This window comes from Maylandia zebra, linkage group LG13 (genome assembly GCF_041146795.1).
Source record: "Maylandia zebra isolate NMK-2024a linkage group LG13, Mzebra_GT3a, whole genome shotgun sequence".
NCBI lineage: Eukaryota > Metazoa > Chordata > Actinopteri > Cichliformes > Cichlidae > Maylandia > Maylandia zebra.
Window position 1 is genome coordinate 5,406,859 of NC_135179.1, and position 22,740 is coordinate 5,429,598.

A 22,740-nucleotide genomic window follows, 5' to 3' on the forward strand; every position below is an offset into this window, starting at 1 on the left:
GTGAGACCGTTTAGTTGTGTATAGGGAGTGCTTGATTTGATGTACTGGAGCAGTCATAACAAATTGGAAAATGTCAGTATCTCACTTGATCAAGCTTAATTAATAGTGAAAGACAAAATCATGATCACAATTAACGCAGGATTAATTGTGCAGCCCAGAAGCCACACAGCGCTCATTTGATGAAAGAAAAGTGCTGAAAAACGTATTGCAACAGGTAACGCTGCACAGGCCCCTAAGAGGACTGGAAGAGTTCCAGAATGCAGACCTATGAGTGCCAACACTATAAGACTCATTAGACATTCGGACAAAGTTAATTTCTTAGTGCTGAGCTCAGATGCAGAGAGGATCCCAGTGGGTGAGGATTAATCCAGAATGGACACTTCGCCTCGCAACAGCTATATATAATGTGAAAGGTCAAGACAGTAGTAACTTGAGTAATATATGGAGGCAAAATAGGCCAAATTTGTGACTGCAAACACATAATCCAATGTTTTCACAATGGAAAAGGAGGAAATGGTTATATTTGAAATCTAAATATGCCAATTGCAGTCTTTAATATCACAAGTCTTCCAAATGCAATAAGTCTTACTCTTTCTTGTATTACTTTTTAATTACATCAACTCAACTGTAATCACTGAAAATTTAGAAGCACAAAATATGCCACAAGATTTAGCTGCCTCAAAAGCACCTGAAGGCACAGATGAAACCTAATATATCCTGCACATTATTGCATGATTGTCACACAGTAGCATTACAGAGCTCTTGTTATGCTGTGCTGTCAGATATTTTAGGTCGAGAGACCACATACATATACATGCTACAGTTGTGTATGTATATTCTCTTTGCAATGTATCAACAATATATTACTCATATTCTAATCAGAAATTTAAATGCCTTGTACTGTACATTATTACATTATTCATCTTTGTCCCATTTGTCTGAAATTGGTTATTCAGTGATGTCTGTAATGTTTGCTAAAGGCTATTACTGCATGCATGAGCTGGCTTTAAGTAAAGAAACACAATGGCAGTAAATATTCAAAAGAGCAGAACCTTTCAGGAAAGCTCAAGAACATAAGCATCACTTTGAGTTTATTGTACACAGTTTGTGATTGCCATCTGCTTCCTCTGTCCCGTGGTGGATACTTCAGCCTCAGGCTATACTCTGTGGTGAAGGAAGCTGCTTATCAAAACGACTGACAGCAATATGGAGGAATGCTCAGCCAAATTAGCAAGATGTCGCAGGACAGGTAAACAAACTGGCTTACAGCAAAAAGTTGAAGCTCTCATAATTAGATTGTTATTTATCTCATCTGGGAGGGTCTTTATTAGCATGGGCTGTTTTCGAGGTAGGAAGGATAAATATTTGGTTCAGTAAATAATTGTAAGGTGCAAAACCTAAAATTCCAAAAGCTTATGTTTATTAATATTATGATTGCATTATATTGTTATTAGAATATTACAACAGCATTTATTGCAATTAGCACTATTGCCTCACTGTTGCCGATGACACTTATTTCTTGTGTTTTATTACTTTTTTGTCCAGTCCTGAAACTTTATGATCACATATGAATAAATAAATAAATAAATAAATAAATAAACAAAACATCGAGTGCAAGCAATGTAAACTAATCCAAGCTTCAGATAGGAGAATATAAAACCCTAATATGTGGACAGACAGTGATATCTGATTCATATATGAAACCCATATCCTCATGTCGACTGACAGAATGCTTCATTCTTTCCAAAAAAAAACCCAAACCCGATAAAGGTTTGGGGTTGTTGTTTATATAAGCAGGGAAATGAGGAGGTGTTTAAAGACACACAAGCCTCTGCCTCATCATGTGGATGACAATCTCCCTTCTTGCATCTATCAACTGATTACAGAGAACGATGAATATTGGTTCACTTTCCAAAAATCCCAAAGGTAAGAAAAAATAGGAAAATAAAAACTGAAGCAAATTGAGTGCAGAGAAAAGCTTAATATGCTATCCGGTTGTTCAGTGATGACTCGACGAATCCTACTTCCGGGCCTAAAGTAGTCTGCGTTTAATATGGCTTTTGTGTTGTTAACATGTTTAATGTTTTGTATTTTCTTCTATTTGATCTCAGAAAGCTCCTAAAACAGTCAGTGATCCCTGTTGACCTCCCTCGGCTTTTATTACCGCTAATCATTTATTTAAGCTCAGTTTTTAAAAACTTAGGCTGTAGCTACATCCCATCCCATGCAGCAGTATATGAATGACTAACCTCATATTGTGGATGGATTATCTCAGTTGTTCTCCTGGCTGAAGTTTGGTCCTTTTACAGCATCCTGCCATGCGATTACATTTGTTCCTGACCACCGAGAACACTCACGCTAACTTTTATCGAGTGGAAAAAAAAGTTAGCTTGTTTATATTATGCTAACATGGCTGTGTCGCTAGCAGTCACATGGCACATCATTATATACCAGCTAGCCAAACTTCAGTAACTCTACAAACGTCACTGCTGTTTAGTTTTCTGTCTTCATTTATGTTGGAAGTGATAGCAGAGCTGTACGTTTTAATTTGTTTCCAAAACCCCGCAGTCAGGACATGCTATATTGTAGTTAGATAGAAGCTAGCGAGCTAACTCCCTGCTAACTTCTAACTCCGTTAAAAGTCATAAATTCCGTTTTCATGGATGCCTGGATGTTAAACTCAATTGTTACACCTGGTAGAGCAGAACGCTGATCATTTTATTAAAGATGAAAGACTTTAGACAGTTTTTCAACTCTCAGTAATGCCATAGTGATCGTTTGATATATGGACCTGCAGCGGAGTTTAGGTCCCGACACGGCTAGTGACGTCAGACTGAACAATCGGAGTAAATCGAAGCAACTGTGTTGATATTGTATTTCTAAATGTGCAGCACAACTACAAGCCCTGAATATTTAGACTGAATTAATAGTTTGATTAAAACATTTTCGTGGTTGCCAGTAACTTAAGTTACCCTTCAACAAATGGATAATAAATGCATTCAAGATCTCAAAGTGTGCTTGCCTTTGAAGTCAGGGTTACATGAATATCTGTGCTTTAAAAGGCACACAGAGGTAAACAACTTTTGTATTCCAACTCAGGACTCACAGAAATCAGCAGCTCCAGGAGAGCAAACATCAGTGAACACCCTTATTTACAATGTCATGACCACCAGCTGTCTGGTGAAGATCCTGCCGTTTAACCCAAATGATCAATGAGAGCTTTGTTTTGGTGAAGATGGCAGCCTGCTGCTCTAAAAATGAAGCTGCTATAAGAAGGTACTTTCAGCTGCTCCCTTATTCACAAGGGGTCTCCACGGCAGGTAGCTCAGCATGTTTGAGAACCTAAAAAGACAACTATAAAGAAGAAAGAACCAAGAACGAAACTAGAATAACTACAACAAATGAACCAAGAACTTATTCATAAAAAGATAACCTATACAAAACTCAAATCACTGGGCCCAGGAACAACAGGAATCATCGCAAAAGCTAACTAAACCTGCAATTTATATAAAGCAACCCCACATTAGGCTAAGGCCACTGGGAAGACACATAAATTTTCAATTCTCTGTGGACCTTGTGCCTAGCTGCCGTGCTACAGCATAGTATATCCTCAGACAATCTGGCCACATTTCCTTTTATAAGACTCATCTTTCTTCTAGCATGCCAGCTCTGTCGTTTGGTTCTGCAGGATACAAAATGTGGTTTTTTAGAGCTTATTTGGTGACGGCTGCTGGAAATAAGGTGGATTGAGAGTATGGAGATTATTCTTAAATACAACATCATTTTTATATTATCCTATATATTTATATTATACTTGCTGGTTAAGGCGTATTGATTTGAACTTCAAATGTAACTTTTAAAAATGTCATTGTTACTTACAATGTAATAATAGCCTCTGGAAACAACAAAAGCTGTGTACGAATTAACTTGAAATGAATCTCCGGCAGAATGTTATGAAAACTGAACATTATTATCTTTACAAAGGCTGCATTTACTGCCTGTGTGCCTGTGTGCTACAACTGAGTGTAGTATCTGAGTGTTCATGCCGTTGTTGTTCTGCAGCTCGTGGAGTGAGGTAATCCACCAAAAAGCCTATACAATCTTGGGCTTTCTATTTACTTGTCATGGTTATTCCCTCTGTAAAATTTCCAGTTTTATGAAAAGGTAAAGTTTATTTCTTTATTTTCCTTTTTTTGTGTTTTTTTTTTTTTTTTGCCTGATCTCTTGTACTGTTTTCTCTCTTTTTTCAGATTCCAGCCCTGGAGTGCTACATAAAAGCTTGCTTTAGAAAACATCCTCTTGCCCGCCAAGTGACACAGCAGCAATGCTTACTGCCCCAGGGCTGAAAGTGAGACATAAACTGCAAAGGAATGGGGCTGAACTAGTCCCCACTGGGCAGAATGACCATAAAGTGGAAGGATGACAGTTGCAGGGGTCATTTTTTACCGACACCCACAGCAGGAGCTTCTGACTGCTTGAACACCATTGGTGTAAACGTGTGTATTTCCCCTTTGTTTTTGCATGTCTATCAGAATCCTAGTGAATACTCAGTTTCAGATTATTCCCTTTCTCTTTTTCTTGCAATACGAACAGCCTAAAATAATGGAAGCATTGGTAAGTGCTCACAAGCCTGCATAATTAGATGGCTTATTCATTGCTATGCTTTCCAGAAACCCCCCCCCCCAAAAAAAAAACAGTTGACTGTAGCCATATCTGGGAGTCCACGGTCTCACTGTAGTTCTTGAAAAGACACAAATTGGTATTAATTTAATTCTAATAAAATTCTGCCTGTGATCTTTGCTTAAAAGCTACTTAGATGCAACCTCAAACTGCAATATCAAAGGTGGTTTATTTGAGAACAGACTGGGCATAACAGAAAATCTGAATCTAGGCTGCACAGCACCCTCTCAGCAGGCGACTTCTCATTGATGTTTGCACAGCATGAAATGGTTAATGACCCGCAATTCTGGTCCTGATGATCACCCCAATGGTCAAATTGCTGCTGATTGGAATGTCAGTAATGCGTGAATGTTTTATCTTTATTGGAGGCATCGACATTGGAGAACACTTTAATGTCAGAATGCAAGCATCTCAATTATGAGGCTGTCCACCATCGTAAAATCACACATAAAACTCAGCCTGCTTGGTAATTTACAAAATGCAGTTGTAGTGTAGGAACAGCAGTGATCTGGTTCTACAACTGCCTTTAATACAAGAACATTGGACAATCAAAACCTATTTTAGTAACTGGTTTACAAAGAATAGAGTGGAAGCCCAATGACGTCATGCAGTTCAACAGAAAAGTTTGCAGAAGTTTTTCGTGGCACCAGCACACATCCTGTGTTGTTGTTTAATCAAAAACACCCACTGTGTTTTTAAACAGTGGTTTTTCACAATGTTTTTTAAAAAAAATCATATAATCTATATTCCTCTGTTGTCAGTGCTTCATATTTGTCAGGATTTTAGGGGTTTTGTTGTGGTTTATTTTGTTGTTTTCAATGTTTTCTAGGTGCTTCCATTTTTAAGTGATCTTTTGTACTGTTTGTATCACTATTTTAGTCATTTCCAGTTTCATTTTGTTAAATGCTTTGATTTTGTGTCTCTATTTATTTTGCATCCTGTCCTTTCGTTGTTTTGTTTTTTCTCTTTGCCACCCTGTTTTTAGCTGTACCCTTCCATTTCTGCTCCTTGTATCTTTTTAGCAGGCTTGTACCTACCTGTGGCCCATCCTGCAAAACATTTGTCCTAGAGTTTCTCATTATTCAGTTGCACTTTCTTTTCTTTTATTTTGATTCCTCATGTGCATGTCCTAGCATCATGTGTATTTACAGTATATAAGAAGACCCTCTTTGCTACTAGCATTGTTGCCTCTGTGGAGTGGCTCCACAGTGTAGTGGTGAAAGATCCTCTGTATGCGTAGAAGAGAACCAATCGTGAATACTGCTTAAAGAAATTACAAGAAACTTACCTTAAAGAGGCTGTGTTGGAGAAAAAAAGGTGGTTATAACAGAGACTGACTTTCAAGCTTGCCTTACTTATCATATTTCCCTTTATGCTTCCACCTACCTTTTCTTTTCCACATGATGTGGTGTGGATGATTTTTCTTCTTCGTTATGTCGTTATGCTTTTGTGTTGTGTGTTCTGTGTGTTTGTTGTGTAAAAATATGTATATGTAGATGGATGACTCACCTATTAGACTCAAAATCTATCTACGGGTATAAATAAAGTAACCCCAACCTGAGCCTGAAAAAACCTTTTAAATGTATGACAAGAACGTTTGAAGCTGTTCTGGAAGCTTCTTGTATAACAGCACCCTCCTATGTTGGAATGGCTAATATTTGTCACCCATCAATGAGTTGTAGTTGCTGTATTGTTTTAACATATGGCCATAATAACGCTGCCCTTCTTTATTTGTCACTACACTTTGTTTAATCCATATAAGAGATGACTTATCAGTAATCAAGTGTGTTTTACTGCATTTGACATGATGTTTACCACAAAAAAAAAAAAAAATAATAATCAGGCATCTTTTAAGCTGTAAATCAGGACTATGGTTCAGAAAGAACAGTGTGTGTGTAAGTGTGTGTCTGTCAGGGGACCTGTGTAAATGTTCGGTGCCAGTGATGTGCTAACGGCGACATATATGGAATGCTCACATAGCTTTAATATTGACCCCCTAAGCTCTGTAATCCGCTTGTGATGAATGAGTCAGTCGCTGTTGTACCCTTTATACCGTTTGCCATGTTACGACCTATCTGCATGCAATTAGCATGTTGATGGCATCGCAGTTTGCTTGATGCTCTGCGTGCACAGACATGAGCGAGTCAAAGAGAAGGAGCAGGCTCGGCTCTGCATTATTCAACAGGATGATTCTGGATGCTGGCAGGCGAGCCGGCGTGAGCCTTACACTGTCTTGGCTGATGAGACGCCACAGCAGCATTTGACACATCATTTCAGCTCTAGTGCAGCATGAGACATATAAGCATGTTAATGTAAGTGAAGCAGCATTCAGGCGACTGCAAGGTGCTGGTGGCAATTTTTAGGAGTACATCATCATTGACTATGGTGATTCATTTAAATTAGGTAACATCTGTCAGCCTGACTCATTGCGATGGATTCTAGTGATACAACAGATAACAAGGATATGTACAATGGCATAATTTACAGATATAAGCACTGTGAAGCAAACAGAAGAACTCAAGGGCTTAAGATTGATTAAACCATATGGTATTTAATGTTAACTGCCTATTAAAGGGTCACCTCTCTTGACTTCCAGTATAGTTGCGCTAGCATCTGTAGTTTTTAGGTACATTTAATTGTGGTTTCTCTTAATAGAAACAGTGTTCCTATTGATCAACACCATGTTCTGCATCATGAGGTGGCCATTATGTAAGCATCGAGTTAGCTCAAAGCTGTGCCTCTTACATACATCCTCGCAGGTCCTTGAAGACTGTTTTAATTCCATAAAATGGAGTTGAAATAGAAAGTTAACACTGATTCTTAAGGATATGTCTCATGCAGTACAGAGACACTTGCTTCTATTAAAGCAAAATACCTTGCAGAAAATCAAAGGAACTCTCTTTCATACATTTCTTTTTAATAATTTCAAAACATGAAGTCTAACAAAGTGTATATTTATGTATCAGATGGTCCTTATAGGTTGTGCAAACATTTTGAATTATTCAACACAGACTTTGAAACTGTATGGGATCCATCAGTTCACTTAGCCATCGCCAGGCTGGCAACAACATGAGGAAGAAAGAGAGAAAGTGAGGGGTAGAGGGAGGCATTATGGAAAGAGACTATAGAAATAGACTGAGGGAGCACCAAAGAGTGCAGAGTCAAGGCTATTATTGAATTCGATTATCTCCCAGTCAGGCTGGCAGTAGACATGCTTTGTTGCGGATTTTCCATTGAATATCCCAACTGATTCATACAGAGCAGGAAGCATGAATAAAACAAAAGTTCTTTTTAAAAAAGTGAATGCTGCAAATGTACAACGTTGTCCCCTCAAAATACTTCTTTAAATCAAATACATTTCTCTAATTATGATTTTTATATCGTTCATTAACGGTTTTTGTTTATTTCATTTTGGAAAAAAAACCCTAAGAGCAAGTATTTGGCAACAAGTGGGAAGGAAAAACTCCCTTTTAACAGGAAGTAACTTGAGGCAATTGGTCGGTAGAGGACAAAAGATTAAACCACTCTGTTCAACACTGTAAGAGTAACTAATTTAATAAAGTAATACTAACTGATTAAATGCAAAGCGCTGTATAAGCACATAAAAAGCAAAAAGAGGTGAATGAAGAAGAAACGCTCACTGCATCATGGGAAACCCCCAGCAACCTAAGCCTATTGCAGCACAACTAAGCGAGGATTCAGGGTCACCTGCAGCACTTCAGGCTCTGGTGAGCTGCAGATCTCATTCACCTGTCTGCCAACTTTCAATTCAGTTTTATTTATGTAGCATCGACTCACAACAACAGTTGCCTCCAGGCGCTGCCATTCTAGGGTAAAGACCCTACAAAAACACAATAAGACCCTTTCCTTTAAGGTTCACTCTGAGAAACTGGTGATGTCCTTACTAGAGACTTATTTGAAGTTTATTGTGATTTATAGCTTTAACCCTTGTGTCAACCAGTTCCTGAAAAATAAATCTCTGATCTGTGGCTTTCAGTCTAAGTCTGCTTCTGAGTTCTTTGCCATGAATCATGATGGCTATAGCTCACCTGGTTGAGCATGTGACCATGTAGCAAAGGTCCAACAGAGGTCTGGGTTTGAGTCTAGCCTAGACTATTTCCAGCATAGCCTTTCCCCTCCTTTCCTGTCTACTTGGACAGGTCTGTTTATAAAATCATAACTTACTTTGAGGCAGGTTTATTATTTTCTTCAAAATGTTAAATCTTGGTTGGTTGATTAAGTGTGATAGTTGGTTTTTCCTCTTTTTTACAAAAATAATTTTTAATACATGCAGGTTTTGATAGAGAGCACAAAGTTCCCCAGCAAAGCACTGCATGATGCTGGTGCAATGTACAGCACACAAGGGCAAATAAGTGGGTTTGACCTCTGTGTTTTGAAGGACAGGGGTCCAATGGGTGCTGTAGATAAGAAGGAGGTTCCCCCATCAATAATTATCTTTTTTAATTTTTCTGGAGGCCCAGACAAGAATCAATATTACAATGAATCCCTTTCTCTATGCAGTGTGTTTAATCAAATCGCAAGAGGGGCGTTTGCACTACATGAAGGTGATCAATGGACACCCGACACTAATAAGCTGCATGCATATACAGGCAGTGCCCAAACACAAGCTTCAAGAAAATGCATTCATATGTAGATGGTAGTCAGAAAGCTTGTATCGTAAATTAACACTACTTGTATAACTAAGACGAGAAGGAGCAAAGGAACAAAGCTGCTCTCTCACAGCTTGAGGAAAACACAAAAACTGTAATTGGTTAAACACAAATGGAAGTAAGGCAGAGAAAGAGGTAGCACCACGCGAATCTGTTGGACAGCTGCACTTAAAATGTGGTCTCACATGCTTTGCAGCTCACAGCTGTGGCCAGTCTTACATTGTTAGAAACATAACACGATAAAGAGGGAGAAATTATGTTGGCATTTACAAATTCATGCATATTAGCATAATTATGTAGCTACTTTGATCAAATTATGGGTTATGAAAAGCGTTGTGTATCATGGCATCCGAACACAAAATACAATCCAGTTCCCAGTTTCATTTACATGCAGTTACATGTTTAGATTTCAAAGGAGTTTTTACACAATCTGAAATTGGTTAACTGCGCCTTTTTGTGTCTGTCACAAAAGAAGAAATAAATGGCAGGACTGAAATATCTTCAAAGACACTGTGTGAATGCAAACTATATATTTGTCTCAACATAACAAATTGATGATTCCTAATTATAGTTTAAGTTGCAATATATGTATATGTATGTGTATATATATATATATATATAACAACACCCAGCACGCCCCTGCGGGCGGTTTATCCTTCAAGCTCGGGTCCTCTACCAGAGGCCTGGGAGCTTGAGGGTCCTGCGCAGTATCTTAGCTGTTCCCAGGACTGCGCTCTTCTGGACAGAGATCTCCGATGTTGTTCCCGGGATCTGCTGGAGCCACTCGCCTAGCTTGGGAGTCACCGCACCTAGTGCTCCGATTACCACGGGGACCACCGTTACCTTCACCCTCCACATCCTCTCGAGCTCTTCTCTGAGCCCTTGGTATTTCTTCAGCTTCTCGTGTTCCTTCTTCCTGATATTGCTGTCATTCGGAACCGCTACATCGATCACTACGGCCGTCTTCTTCTGTTTGTCTATAGAAGAAGACAAACAGACAAATATATATATGTGTGTGTGTGTGTGTGTGTGTGTGTTTCAAAACTAGGAATGCCAGGATGTCATCTGATTTGTCTAATTTTAAGTAAGTTAGTATTCAAAGATTATTTTTTACGGTTTTTATTCATTTTATAAATGATTACAGATTGTGAAGTTAAAATACACATTAGATACAATGAATAACATAAAAACTAATGCTTCAAAAATACTATTATTCCAGAGGAACATTATATAAAGTTAAAAATGAACCTTGGATAACCTGTGGCATTAGTTGCTCTAAAATGAAGACTGTGTAAAAACAGAACACAGCTGATTTTTTTTACTTCATTAGAGTATTTACAGCCATAGTTTGAGACAGCAAAGTATGATAGCCAAGTACCGACATTGCTATCTGTTACTAATTTGTATTAACTCTTAAGCAGAACACTAGTGGTAAGATTTTGACTTTGGAACGTCAAGCACTAAAAAGTGGCATTTTGTCTTTCAATCAACATCATTTTGTCACCTGCTGCATTCAAGGTCAAGAATAAACTGGTGAACTCAAGAATCGTATTGTCATTCTATTACTATACTGTGGTTAAAGGTTGTCTTCATAATGGTCAAAAGAAAAAAAGTCCTTTGAAAATGGCAATTTCTCCAACTTCATTAACACAACAATCACAGTTCACACTGTAATTGGCCGGCTCTGTGAAGGTGAGGAAGAATGCACATTTTGTACTATAGCTCCCATTATTCCGTCTTTACACAGCTTCTGTCATTTTCACATCCCACAATAATGTGGAAAGACTTCCAGGTGAATGTGTGTGAAAACGCATGCCATTATCCCCATATTTAAATGGTCACAAATTACTCCTTTCTGTGATAGATGGCTTTTCATCTCATGTTACATAAACCAGTTCTTTTCTACCATTTCGCCAATTCTTACGTACATGACTTTACTTTCTGCCTAACTATTAAGTGTTCTGCCACATGCTTTGACATATGAGTGGTGTGGGATGCAGTGTGAGCTGTAATACTACAAATGAGACGTATTGACTACAGCATCTCTGGAGCTGGTATCTTTGTTAAGCAACCTCAAAGGAAATTGATGAGGGGTTATATTTGTCATTTGTATAAGGCAATGTTATCCTGTGTTTATTGAAGGTATGCAGTGATTGATTACAATGTTATCCATCTGTAAGGCAGATTTCATTCCAGTCTGTTTGAAGTCTGTCCTGTATCGACTGACTAATGTTATTTCTCAGTTAATGAGCCAGTGTGGTATTGTTCTAGCCTCACTGACAAGAAGTGATTTATTTCCCTGAAATCACACACGTGAAGATGGGAACTGGCGCTGTTGTTAATCAGTGCCATAGTATCAAATGTTTTCTCTTCTTGTCAACACAAACTGCCATAGTTTATAAGATTAACTAAAACTTTACTGATCCGTTCAGATATTTAAATGAATGCAGACTGGCAAATTAATCTTTAACCCTAAGTACTTTGATTCAAATCATATGGAGGAGAAAGAGACAAGCCCATGTTGCAAATGCCAGTACCTGAGTTGCACTGATGCTTCTCTTCTTTTGTGGCAGCACAGCAGTGACAGCTTACTAACTAATCATGCCAGAGGGAAATCTAGCTGTTCCAATATGCAAACAGGTTCAATGCGACACATGAAACTCTGCTCAGCATAGCAATTGCACTGATCTTCTGTTGATGGTTTCCCAGTGTGAAGAGGTTTTTATGACACACACTCACACACGCACACCAAATTAGATGCACCTAGACAATTAAACAGGACACTGGTTTATTTTTTCCCATTTGTAAAAAAAATACAAGTGCATTTATAGTCTTTTTTTTTTTTTTTGGCTTTTCATGTCACGTATAATAAAGTGCATTCATATACAGGAGAAAACCAGACATCTTTACACACTTTTTTTCCAAGGTAGTGTCAACATATCTGAGCAAATAAAAAGGAAAACATTATGATTGGGATTTCATTGTAACAAATTTCATTATGTTGAAAGTGAAGGTGTAAGGAGGTGAAATGCCTATTACTAACAGGCATTTCCATGATTTCCCGACCATAATCATAAAATCATAATAATAAAATTATCTTCCAAGCTTTCTGTGAAAAAGCATAAAAATATATTTAATATTAAGAAAATGTCCAGCTTTACTTGAACCATATATTCCAGAAATAATGCTGCCTACATAAAAGTCGTTTCATCAAAGAGCAGGAGAGGAGACGGATGGAGATGAATCTAATGCCAGCCTACATTATATGCGGTGAGCACTGGAAGCTAATGAAGAGATAGGAGGTTAAAATGGATGAAATTCATCTGGTCAGCAGCCTGATCACCTGAGGGGCTTCAGACAAAGAAAGAGCTAGGAAGGGATCAAAGAAAGCATGAGGGATCAAGCAGGGCACAGATTGGCAGGCAGACCTCCTTGTTTACACAGATAACCTTGAGAGCCAGTCTTGTGAACCCCTGTACCTTACTTCAGGTAATAGCAATTTGCTGTATGTATCTAAAGTCAAGGCTGTATGGAAAAACTGGTATTTCTAACAATACATGGCTTCTAGAGATTACAAAACAAATGTTTTAACAGACTTTGCCATCATCAATACTCAAACACGATGACCAGAAATACAGTAGGGCTGATGAAAACAGACACCCTGCAGGCTTTAAAGCTATTAAAAAGCTAGTGGAGCTTCCCCGAAGTCATCACAGCCAAAGTGACATCACTTCCTGGTTCAGAGAACACCCTTTTAAAGCACTGAAACAGATACGTGCATATTTAATTCACTGTCATATTAAGTGGTAAAAAAGAGAAAAAAGCACCGACCTTTCGGTCAAAGCATCCACATTTTTCTGCTGTAAATATAGGCATTTTAATACGGTAGCCTGGGATTGACTTATTTGAGCCAGACTAAAGTGGCTATTTCAGGACTGTGGCACTGGCTTATTTTTTATTTTTTTACTCTGGAGGTTGCCTACTGAGCTATCAACCACAGACTAAAAATGAAAGAAGTCAAGACTGATCTTTAAGCACTGTGACATTCCAAAAGCCTCCTAATTTAGCTTCTGCTTATTTGATAACCTCTCAAACTCCAAAATGCTCCAAATAAATCATATTTTTTGTTCCTCATTATTCAGAAAAATCACAGGAGGTGAAACTGTGACACCAAATTAGCACACATGAAACACACCGAGTATGAATTAGGAGCAGAAAAGCAAAGGTGTTGGGGACATTTTTACATGGTAACATGCTGTGACCATCACTAGTGTAACTAGAAAAATGTGCATTTCCTGCGAAAATGCTGTGTGGATGCTGTAAAGCTGAAGCTGTCTGCTGGAAATAGCTGAAAAAACTGAAAAGTTGCAAAAATTGTAAAAACTTTGCAGAAGCATAAGAACTTATGAAAAATGTAATTACTTAGCAGAACTGCAATAACTTAGAGGAAACATAATACTTAGCAGAAATATTGTAACTCAGCAGAAATATGACAACTTCTCGGGAATACAAGAATTTAGGAGAAATACTATAAGATAACAGAAATACTATATTTAGCCAAAAATACTTAAACATTGCAGAAATACTATGTTTTGGCACAAATACTATAATTTAGCTGAAATACTGTGACTTAGCAGAAATACTAGGATTTAGCAAACATACAACAAAGCAGAAATACAATGATTTAGCAGTATTACTATGATTTGATACAAATACTATAATATAGCAGAAATACTATGTTTTAACACAAATAGTATGACTTGGTAGAAATGCTACATTTTAGCACAACTACTAAGATTTGGTTCAAATACTATGATGTAGCACAAATACTACAACATAGCAGAAATACTGTGATTTGGTTGAAATACTATGTTTTAGCACAAATTCTATGATTTGGCTCAAATACTATGATTTAGCAGTAATACCTTTATTTGGCACAAATACTGTGTTTTACCACAAATACTATGATTTGGGACAAATACTATGATTTAACAGAAATACTATGTTTTAGCAGAAATACTATAATTTCACTGAAGTACTAATACTATGATTTAGCACAAATACTATGAATTGTCTCAAATACTGTGCCTATGCCTTTCAACATCCACACAATAAATACCCACCTCTTACAAACAGACAACTTTCAGACTTGTTAGTCACTTTTTATGCCCGTGTGGAGGAGGATAACAGAAATATCTGGAGTAACGTTTACTTTAATAGTAAAGTCTGGCGCGTTGATATCTGCAATTCAAGAGCAGTAGCACCATGTTTACACTACATTTTCCATTTTAGAAATAGTAAAGGTGTGACTTTTGGAAACTATAAAACAACTAAACTGAGTCAGCTGCAGGTTTTAATGGGTCACTTTAGAAAACGTGAACACTGCATCTCGATTTTTGTGAGCGATGATGAAAACATTCTTGTCCTGTCAGCAGAGATGGGCAGTAAGTAATCCAATTACTTTTTTCAAGTAACAAGTAAAGTGGGATTACTATTGCAAAAAAGGTCATTTGATTACTGTTACTTTCCCGTAAGTACGCTGCGTTACTGCGTTACTAAAACCGCGATTTGTTTGTGAGAGTGTCTCATGACAATGACGTAAGCGAGTGCGACGTTGGTGGCAGCAGCTGTGTGCAGATCAACAATGGATAATATATCAAGTGTGGGAGAGAGTATGAGCGTGCAGCGTTTAAAGCGTGGAAGTACTGACCTTACTTTGAGTTTGATTCCATAAAAGGTGACAAAAACATTAGCGTCCGTTGCTCACTGCATGGGAAGAAAAGTTTTTTTCCAGTAACTTGACCAACACTGCCTGTCAGTCACAACAATGAAGCCAAACATTACAATAATAACTTCAATATTTTGTGAAATTAAATTCCTCTTTTAAGTGCACACCTTTCTCTTTGCAATGGTTTCCTCTAGCAGTGAATAATCCGCCCAGCAACGCTGACATATTTGCTTCGCAACAACTCCCAGTGCAGGTGTTATGCTACTTTGTTCCACCTCATCATTGCGACAGTCCAAGCAGAGAAAATCTCCTGTCTTACTTTTTTGTTGTTGCTCTTCCACTTCATTTTGTACAAGCGACCAACTGTCTTCGTGCACTTTACAAACATGCATGAATGGTCAATGTGATGTGCATTTACAGGCACAGATTATTTCTGAAACCGTGCTAAAACATGTTCATGTACTTGTAGCCTCAGACACCAGAGAAATGGACCTTTTTTTGGTGTCTTGTTAAACATCTAAATTAATGAAGAAACAGCTTGTTTTGTGAAGACAGATTATATTTGTATCTTCCTTCATTCCTGTCATCATTAGACATGCAGTTTAACAGAATATAACGCGATAGTAGACTTCTGTGTGTCATTTACTCTGCATTTAAAAGCCCTTCAACCAATTTCCTCACACAGATGGCACAGCGAATGCGATCAGGGATACGAGCACAATTGTCTCCATCATTCCGCAGCCATTTGTAACCTCTATCAGCAATTTTCTCGGCAAAGAGAAAACACTCTACCAAACCAGAGGATTATTGCATCCTCTTAAAATTCAATAGCTGGTATGAAATTGAATATTCTTGGGAGTTAGATGAACACTTCAGTGTAGCGCTGACGAGCACATTTAGCCACTTTTATATGCGGTGACTTGAATTACCACTTGTAGAGTAAGAAGATCTATCATTAGCACATTAGTGCGAGTGGAAATCAAATATTTATGTCACTTGGAAAGGGTTGTATAGGTAAATGTGGCACACATTTATATTACAGCAATTAGAAATGATGGGCTAATTATTCATCTTGTGCCTTTTGTTTTGTGCCACCTGCATGCACTTGCGGTCATTGTCAGCAAGCTGCCTGGAAACATTTTCCTACGGCTTTTGGATCGCTTATTTCCTCAACAACCATACAAAGGCTTTATAAATTGAGCCATTGATCACGACGCGGAAGATGAAGTGGGATAGATTAGACTGCTAATTTGAATATGAATGAAGCGTGAGATCAATGAGTGACCCTGAAGCATGCCTTCAAACACATCAACAAATCAAACATGTTAATTTTAAAATAAGCACAAAAGAGCAACATAACGATGTGAGAATAATCGATCCAATCTCATTAGGCATTAAATACTATTACACAGATACACACCAGGCATCTTTCAGCACTGATGCTGTGACTCACCAGGTTGTCGGTTTCAAAGGTGAGTTTCGCTATCAACTTGTCACATATGGACAGATGGGAAGGACCCCTTAGCAACACATTTTCAATTCAATTGAGGCTTATTTATAAAGCACCAAGTCAACAGTTGCCCCAAGGAGCTTTATATTGTAAGGTAAAGACCCTTCAATAATAATAATATTTAAACATATTAAGTATGGGTAATTTTTCAGCATTTTTCTACTCGGTGAAGGGGAATATTTAAACCGAGTGGCAATCTCCAGAACTCAAAAGAAAGAAAAAGGCTGCAATTCCTGTAGTGGCCACTTGGGGGTCCTTCTTCAAGGGGCATTTTCTTATTTAAAGCATCCACCTGGGCACTGGGCTTTGGGGTGTGGCCACCTCCCTGACAGATGTTCAGACACAGACAGCTGTAGCTGTTCACGGTCCGTCCCCCACGTCTGAGCTGTTGGTGCCTTTTGGAGCCGTTTTTGATGCCACGGGTTGGAAAGCACTGCAATGTCAAGATTTCTAAGTTTTCTTAACTTTGCCACCCACTTTCTTCATTTTCTATTTCTCTTCCACCCTGAGTGCTACACTTCTCAACTACACACAACAATGAAAAATATTCAGTTATATGTAAAAGTTTTCCTATTTTTAGGCCAAGCCAGATGATTATTAGCTGTGAGTAAAGGGCAGAAGAAGAAATTGGAGTGCTACTGACTCCTTTGACAGGTTTAATTGGATTCTGGTGTTATGTAATGGAACATGACCAGTTTAGAGAACTAATATTTGCAAGCTTTCTAAGTGTTCATGTCATTATCGTTTAACACTCAAAGTGGCCGCTGCTTTAATGATCTTTTTTTTGTTTACGACAAATCAATATGCATCCCAAAATAGCCGTCACATTTCCCAAGACCCTAAGGTGACATGTTGAAATTGATCTACACTAAAGAAAGATAGCAAATCACTGTATGTTCCAGTTTAACTAAAATAATAATGAACTTACACTAAGTTGTCTACGATGTCATGTCTACATTGACTACCTATTATTTTAGAGATACTGTAACAACTTTATTTGAAGACAAATGAATTTACAGATCTTTTTCTTCCCTCTTTTCAAAGAGCATGTGGATGTGCGTGCTAGGATGACGGGCATCAGGTGGTGCACCATGATTCATCCATTTGAAGGGCTTGCTGCCTCTAGATTGGACAAGGTCATGACATCAGTCCATTTAAATCCCAGTTGAAAGCAACCTGCCCTCTTAAACCTCTGCCACTTCTTTCCATTGAAGTCGGCATTAAACTGTGTGCGTGCGTGCGTGCGTGCGTGCGTGTGTGTGTGTGTGCAAAAGAGATAGAGACAGAGTGCAAGTGTGTGAGGGAGTTAGTGAGCAGCGTCTTTTTCAGACGTCTGTGAGGAATCGTTATTGTTTTGTTTTGTTTTTGTCATTTTATTTTCATTTTTGGTAATTTAGAAGTTTTGATTTTTGTTAGGAAAGTTTAGAAGCTTGAATCCGTTATTGTTCACATTTAGGTTCCATAATAACCTGCCACTTTGAACTTCTATTCATGCTGTGCTACTGGCAAGGGTGTCAGTGGCATAGTTTGCACAGCATGAGCAGGTTTCCCCAAGAACAGTGATGAAAACAGCAGTCTCTCAGAGCCAACACCGAAAAGCAAGAAATACATCACATTTATAAACTAGAGCAATTATAAAATATTCACCCTACCTGACTTGTATGTCTTTGAACCGAGGTAGAAAACCAGAAGGTGGAACTCCCTGCAGTGCGATGAGTTAAACCTATGAAAGAGCAACTGCACAACATTCTCTGATAATTAAAAAGGATTATGTTAAAATGATGAAAAATTACACTTAGCAGTCATTTAAACTGAAGCAAAAAAGTTGCAGCCTAAGTAGCATAACTGTAACAGCAGGGATAACAAAACAAACTTTGAGTGACTCATAAAATAATAAGAAAATCTGTCCAACTTTGAAAAAAAAAAAGTTACTCCTTCCTCAGATAAATGGACGCTTACAAATATATCTACATGGGTGCAAATTGTAGTCCTTTTTAACCCGGCCTTTGTCCCTTGAGTAATTAGCTTGTCATTTCTGCACATATGCAGATAGGTTCATGTTAGCATTGCATAACATTTAATAAAACAATCTTAGCTCTCATAAGCTGAAAAGATATATATACTCGTCATAACAAACATCTCAAATGTGCCTATTTATTTGTAAGGATTTGGTTAATTTCCACTGCCTGATTTTATGTTCTCGCCTGCATTATAGACTTAGATTTCTTCACACCACCCTAGCACAGAGGGAGTCAATGACACACAACTATTTGTCTGGCTGAGCCCCACAGATTCTCTTTAGTCCGTATTGACTTTGTCTTTACAGCTGTCATGAACTAATTTCATGCTTCACATGGCTCTTTTTCTCAAGTGGAATCCTGCTTGTGGGTATAATGCTGAGGATGTATAGGAAGGAAACACACTGTTGTATTTTTTGATGCTATTGAGCAATAGATATTCCAATATAGTGTCATTTTGCTGCATTGTGGTGTCTTTATGCTTGTGGCTTGTGATTTCAATTTTGGTTCAGTTTCATTCAATTTTATTTATATCGCTCCAAAACACAACAACAGTTGCCTCGAGGCACTTTATATTGTAGGATAAAGATCCTTCAATAATACAAACTCATACGTCTGTATTACCTCTTTAAGCCATCAAAAAGAAATACAAATTAAACCTAAGCTTAAATCTTGGTTTAATTCCTTTCTGTGTACTGAGAAATACAAATTACAATGAGGTTTCCAAGACAGGCTTCTGAAAGATTTTCTGAACCTTGAATTAAACAAATATTCCAGCACATTTTTTTTAACTCACTGAATTTTAAATCTCATGGCAGCGGTTAATAATCTTCCTTTGTACAGTAGCATCAACAGCATTTTTATAGTTTTTTTTGGAACAGTTAATCACTTGTGCACATTTCTAGCCCTCGTACAGATCCTCACTCATGGGAAATGTTGATAAATGAACGGGTTTAAATTAACCCACTCCTTACTCAAAGACATTCAGCCCGTAATCTTTATTAAAAGAAGAAGAAGAAGAAAGAAACAGAAAAAAATAATAAAAATCTGAATCTACACAAAAGCTTTGCACACCATTAGTGGTAGTATGATAGCAGTTGCAGCACCAAGCCCAAGCAGCACAGCCTCGAGGCTCATTTAAAGCAAGGAACTAAACTGAAATTGACTGAGAAGCCACTGGGACCCATTAAGGGTAGTTTTGTTTTTAACTGCATTTTTTAAGTTAGACAGAAAGTTTCCAGCTTTGTGTCACATTTAATTCTAAACGGGTTGATTAGCAAGGAAATCTCCAGTTGATGTGGTCAGATGTTCTTTTTATGGCACTATGCAGTTTGACTGTGTTTGCCTTTTGTTGACACAATGTCTGCATCATCATTAATACGATATGATAGGATGGCAACTGACATTCTGTTTTGTGTGGATAACAATGTTGAGAGTCAATAAACTAGTGTGCCTAATAGCCATGGTGAAAGTAGGGAATCGGATTAAAAAGTAAATAAATAAATTGTTAACATGGACTCTAGTCTTTAACCTCTAAGCAACATTCTGGTGAGATAACATACTATTAATTTCTAACCCACCACTCCATGAGCTGAAGTCACATTATGAGTCATGTTTAAGTCTTGCACTGTTACCTTTTGTCAAAACATTCATACTGAAAATAACTTGAACAAAATGTTACGAAGTCCATTATAATTCAGTGTTTGATGTATTATAGTAATATATATATTACATAGAGTAAGATTTATGACAGCATGCAGTTGATAGATAATATAAAAGCTACTATAGCAACAATTGTGAAATGAACAGTCATTATGTCATGGTACTATTTCCACAAAGTTCATATAAATAATGCTTACTTATAACTTCAAGCTGTAATGGTAAAAGAAGCCCTAAGTGAACTGGAAATATTTCAGAGTAACTGGGTTTATTTATGTCGTTATCAATCATGCTGAACTAATCGGGTCTAAATTAGTTCAAAATGTTATTCTACCTACAGAAAAAACAATAAAAGCTGGTGTGATGATGTGAGGAAGTGGTACAAGTTCACAACGTAATGAATTACACGTCTCATTTTGAACAGCTTGAATTATTGTGTTCCATTTTTGTACTTCAATGAACCTGTCAGAGCAGAATGTAGCCATTCAGCTGATAACTCTTCTCACCACAAAAGCCAATCAGTAGCTCCGCCATGCATACTGCAGATCAGCTAACCTTGTCCACTAACTCCCTTCAAGGTGTCTGTTGCCTTACCAAGACCAACAATTGGAAGCAGCCCTGTCTTGGTCTGGTGATGATAATGGTGGATGAGTCTATCAATAGTGGTGTAAACTGCTGCAGGGCTGAGAGGTGGGAGGGTTTAAGGCCAGAGGAAAGCAGCAATGGGATTCCAGTAAGGAAGACGCGTAGCCCTGCAGATACACACCACATGAAATGTTTATACCTTTGGCCACCTGCTGTGGCATACAGATAGAAATGGAGGAGGCCATGAAGGGATGGAGGTTGGGAGGAGGAAGCAGACAGAAATTAATAGAGAAAAGGGTCAAGGTCAACAGCCTTGAAGGCAACAGAGACGTATGATTTTTTTATTGCTATCTCATGTGCAAACAAAAGTGTTCAGAAGAAAGGGAAAAAAGGAGAGCATAGTAAGCTGGGCCAAAACATACAGTATGGAAGAGAGAAGGGAGAATGCAATAGTGCTTTATGAAGACATACTCAAGTCTCCCAGCATGTCATGGTCTGACCAGCCCTGCTGGGCGACCTGATCATTTATGTTTGGGTTTATTTTGATGGAGCAGTGCTTCCCCGGAGGCAGGTCCGCCGACCCGGAAGTAGCTCGGATGTTAATTAACATTCACCAGCTGCCGTGAATTATCCACCATCAGACCCCGGTGTATTTAACGCGGTAACCAGGCTTCAGTCAGTGCTGGACCATTAGACTAAGCTCGTTAGTAGTGTCTTGATCGTGTGCTCTTTCCAACTCGCTTTTGGATTGCTATTTACTCCTTTTTTTTGTCTTTCGCACCAGAAGGTGGAGAGGAGAACACGGGAGCTGGGTGAATGGACCACGGGGCCACGGCCAAGGGATTTCACTGGACTGTAATTGTTTCACTCTGTAAATAAATTCACTGTCTCATTGCAAGGAGATCTGCGCTCGAGTCCGCTTCTTCCAAACACCACAACACAGCACTTAGGTCAAACAAGACAAACAAACAAACAAACAGAAATCTAAGGTCAGTGTTGTCTGATTCAGCTCTAAAAGGAAAGTTTGAAGCCTGTCTTCAATGTAGAGAGAAAGTGTTGTCAACAGACGAACTGACAGATAAAATGTTAGTGATTATCACACTGTTTGCTCCTGATGGTTACTAATAGATAAATTGTAAACCAAATGTATAAAAATACCAGCGTACAAAAACAATAGGTCGACATTTTTTTCTTTGTTTGTTTTCTTTCAAGCATCTTTAGGTTTTATTTAAGAAAGAAGAAAGAAAGAAAAGCAGGTGTGGTGAATTCCACAGCTACGTGATTTATTTCATGTTGTGGGTGCATCCTGTGAAAGTATGCTGTCCAGGGATACTGAGAGGAGGCACTTGTATATATGCTCCACCATGAACATTTAGGGGAACTTAAAGTCTTTGTGCAGAGCAAAACTAGAGGAAAACCAAAGTATTTAACTCAAGGAGAAATAAGGTTACTTTTCTCACATCATACTCTGTACTTCCAACATTAAACTTTCTTTTACAGCCACAGGGCATACTTTGAAAATGATATTAATCTCTAAGGGCATTCTGATGTTTCCCATCAAGTCAATATGTGACTGGAAGGTATTGTCTGTCTACATGTTCTGACTGTTTGAGTGAGAAGTCTTCACATCTCACATCTGAAAATGCTGAAAATGTTAACACAAACCCTAACCCACGCCCTCCTCCTCAAAAAAGGCCTGCATAGCAATTAACCCACAGTAATGTCAGCGGTGACCTTAACAGTCTTTCACGCGTGACATCAAACAACAGCCAGATTATCAGTCTAGACATCCTGATTTCTTTTCAACAAAAGCAGCAAGACATGGGAATGCAGTCACAGTTTTCTTCATGTTTCCAGTGACAGTCAATGCACTAAAACTAAAGCAGAAAA

The 22,740-nt window shown here is 38.1% G+C and overlaps 1 long non-coding RNA gene across 1 annotated transcript; it reads left to right on the forward strand.

Annotated features, from left to right (window-relative positions):
• Nucleotides 1–1,814: 1,814 nt before the first annotated feature.
• Nucleotides 1,815–21,750, forward strand: LOC143421726 (uncharacterized). The gene is made up of 3 exons (XR_013101286.1): nt 1,815–1,926; nt 4,251–4,496; nt 21,635–21,750. It is a non-coding gene; the product is annotated as an uncharacterized LOC143421726 (long non-coding RNA).
• Nucleotides 21,751–22,740: the final 990 nt, after the last annotated feature.